This window comes from Aegilops tauschii, chromosome 3, assembly GCF_002575655.3.
Source record: "Aegilops tauschii subsp. strangulata cultivar AL8/78 chromosome 3, Aet v6.0, whole genome shotgun sequence".
Classification (NCBI taxonomy): Eukaryota; Viridiplantae; Streptophyta; class Magnoliopsida; order Poales; family Poaceae; genus Aegilops; species Aegilops tauschii.
In genome coordinates, this window is record NC_053037.3 from 429,422,833 (window position 1) to 429,426,792 (window position 3,960).

A 3,960-nucleotide genomic window follows, 5' to 3' on the forward strand; every position below is an offset into this window, starting at 1 on the left:
TCCTAGGATTGGAGGTAGATGTTTGGCTCTCAGGTGCCAGTGCATCCAATTTTCATTTTTTAAATAGTAATTGCAAAAAAGTATAAAAATCCTAACACTTTTTGGCAACAAACATGATCAAGTGTTGTACTCGTGTAAAAGTTTCAACATTATATACTACCTCCGTTTCATAACGTAGTGCGCATAGATTTTTTGAAAAGTCAAACTTTGCAAACTTTGATTAAGTACATCGACAAACTTTAAATATATAAAATGTGAAACTACCTCTTATCATGAATCTAATGACATATGTTTGGCATTCTAGATGTAAATATATTTTTCCACAAACTTGGTCTTTGGCTTTTAAAAAAAATCTATGTGCACTACGTTATGAAATGGATGGAGTACAAGTTACTATTCATGCTTTTTGTCCTCAAAAATATTTTTCCCTGGAAGTCATGGATTTTTTTCGTTGACGAAACTTTTTATACGGGTACGAAGGTCAAGTTTTATTTTCAAAATGCTTCAGATTTTTTAAACTTTTCTTTGAAACATAATTATAAAACTTTTTTTACAATTACTAATATGTTTTTTCCATATCAGGTCTACTGACGTCTGAGAGACAAGGGGTGTGTATTCCCCTCCTAGGATGATACTACTTGCTGTGCTGACCGCTGTCGAAAGGAGGGTAGAATGCTTGTGAGTTTGTGACATGATCAAACTTAGCTATTCCGTGGGTAATTGTGGGCGAAAGATCGGTATTCACGATGGACCAAAGTTAGATAGAGAGCCAATCAGTACTGCATACAGGGACTGTGAATGGTTGTTGCATGCCTTAGAACCTTTGCCGGATACTCATCGTTCCATGCTGCTGATGCTTTTATGGAGATGTTGGTATATCTGAAACGAGATTGTCCATGACAAGTCGCCACCACCGTGTGAGGTTTCGAAAAGATTCTTATGGAGCTATCTGGAGTCGCTGGTATGTATCAAAAACGATCCGTATTCAGTATTCTGATCCTTGCAAAGGAAAGATGGCAGTCTCACCTGATGCCTTGGCTCGAAGCTCGCACAGAATAATAGCGGCAGCTCCTCAACTTGGCTGGGCACGCCCACCCCATGGGTGGGTTAAATTGAATTCGGATGGCTCCGAGGAGGAGGAGGGACGAGCTGGTTCGGGTGTGGTGTTGCGTGACGATCAAGGTTCAATTATTTTCTCCTCTTGTAGAGAGTTGTTCTCTTGTCGAGGTGCTTTGGAAGCCGAGCGAAATCCAACGCCGCCGTAAGCCACTGCTTCTTCGTCTCTGTTGGACCGTGGCTCTCTGCGCTCCTCCTCCCTGAGAGGCGACTAAGGTTCCCCCTCCTCCCCTCCCGCCGCCGCCGGCCACCGGCCTAGCCCCCTGCCACCGGCCTAGCCCCCTGCCTCCGTTCCCTTCCGCCACCCTCCTTCACTCGTCCAGATCCGCCCCGCGCCGCCTCCCCGGGAGGTGGCCGGGGTGGAGCTCGAGCTCCTCTCCCGCGGGCTCCCTCCTCCCCCGTCTCCCCCCGTCGCCGCTGGAGGACGCCCCCCGGCGCTGGCCCGGGTGGTGCTGGCGGCGGCGGGCCTTCTTGTCCCCGCGCGCGCGTGCTCCCTTCCCGGGGCAGGGAGGCGGCGGCGGTGCTCCTCGGTTTGGCTGCGGTCCGGCGGCCCTGCGGCGGCGGCAGGCGTGGTGGTGGCGGCGTTCCTTGGCGGCGCCGCTCCTTGGCGGCGGGGCGGCGTGGTGGAGCTGGGTGGCCGGCGTCGCGCCCCCGGCCCAGATCTGGGCCCGGCGGGCCCCATCTGGGTCCTAGCGGGCCAGGCCCCCGGTGTGGCCTCGTTGTCTGCGGCGCGGTGAGGAGGAGGTGCGGCTCGGATGTGGGGCGGCGGCGCCGACGGCGTGCTGGCAGCAGCACGAGGGCGGGAGCTTTACGGGCCTACGGAGGCTCAGCCGGGCCTGTGGGCCCACGGGCCTGGTGTGCTCCTGCTATTGTGTCCGGACGGCTACCGTCGCTGACGGTGGAGGTCGGGCCCTCCCGCGTGCCAACGGTGCTGTTGCCTTAGTCCCAGCTCTGATTCTTTACCGTGCTGTCCTCACTTCGCGGTGCCGTAGTCAGACGGCGTGGGGGCCTCAAGACCGCGTTGGCGCAGGGTGGTGGTTGGTTTGGTGGCAGGCTCCGGAGCGCCCGAGGTGCGGGTTGGGATCGAGGGAAATCCCTGTCGGCATGGCCGACTCCGGCACGGTGGTGCCTGTGGGTGCCACCTGACCTTCCGGGAGGGCGTCAGGGGCTACCCTTCCTCTTGCCTCGTCATGTACCAGGGGAAACCCTTGGCAGCAGCATCGTCATCGTCGCGATCCTTCTTGGAGGTGTTGATAGGTACCGGCGCTTCGGAGTCTTGGAGCCAGTGGAAGATCCCGGTGGGCGCAGCGATTGCGAGGCTTCTTCGTTTTTGTTGATCCGCCGTTGTCGGCATTTGTTTCTTTTGCTCTTTCTCTGTCGTTTCTTTTGGGCGTGACTGTGTGAAAGAACATGCGGTGCCCCCATGTTTGGTTTTGGTAATTGATGACAATCTCTATGGACTAATGGTTGCCTTGAGTTATATTTGAAGAAGAGTTTGTATCGACCAAGGTGCTATTCAAGGAATTACCTTAAGATTGGTCTTGTGAGAGGTTGATCAAGACTAAGTCAAAGAGTGAATCAAGTTGATCAACTCACAAAGCATAGAAGATGTACCGAGAGGGGATCAAGCGATCCCATGGTATGGTAAGCATTGTCAATTACGCTTTGTGTACTAACCCATGGTCTTCGTGAGAGTTCTTTGTGGGGTTAGGTTGCGGTGTGCAAGTTCAAGTGATGCATCACGAAGACATCAAGTGCTTGAAGCTTGCCATACATTGTGGTGACAATGGATTTGTGAAGATGTGCCGAAGAGTGGCTCACCCATAGTGGAGTATGGGGGAGCAACCTACTAGTCTTCACCGAGCCAATGCAATCAAGAAAGGTGGTCCAACTTGAGGAAGTCAAGATCGTCTACATCTAGCTCAAGTGGACTTTGTGCAAGACAAATGTTTGCCCTTGATAGGTTGTCTATTTTACCGGTCTCATGGTGGTAGTTGGGAGACCGGGTTATAGGATCGATTGCCGTACTACCAAGGGGGGCTCTTGATGAGTAGCTTGATCGTATCGTTCATAGAGAGCTCAAACCATTGCATACTTGCATCATCTTTCTTGGTTCTTGTTTGGTGTTTCTCTTTGTGAGTTTTGGAGCTTATGGTCATCTTGTTGACAAGCTCGAGTTCATTGAAAACGGAGTTCACTCATGCATCTTCTATGATGTTTTCGATGTTGGAGGTTATGCTCGTTCTTCTCTAATGGAGGGTTCACTCCTCCATATCTTAGGCATACCTCCCCAGCCTCTTCTCATTATAACATTTTGCTGTTTGGATGCTACTCGTTGTCATCTATCCAACAAGCTTGGAGTTTACTCAATTCGGAGTTCATTTGCAGAAGTTGTGGCAGTTTAGGCTTTATTGCTTCCTTTGTTTTCTCTGTCGTGTTCTTGAAAGCCTCAAGCAGTAGTACTGCTCTCTCGAGCGGTAGTACCGCGGCCATGTGCAGCGCGTAGTACCGCTGCTTTTGGGGATGCGTTTTTCGTGTCGGGTTTCGCGGTAAGCGGTACTACCTCTCCCCTCGAGCGGTAGTACCTCTTATAAGCGGTACCACCTCTCCCCTTGAGCGGTAGTACCTCTTATAAGCGGTACTACCTCTCCCCTCGAGTGGTAGTACCTCTTATAAGCGGTACTACCTCTCCCCAGAGCGGTACTACCTCTCTGGCAGAACTTCAGCTCGTGTTTTTCTCTCTCGTTGGGCTGTTTTGACCGTGCTAAGCGGTAGTACCGCTCTTCCAGCGGTAGTACCGCTCTTCCAGCGGTAGTACCGCTCGTGTGCGGGCTGAGCACATAA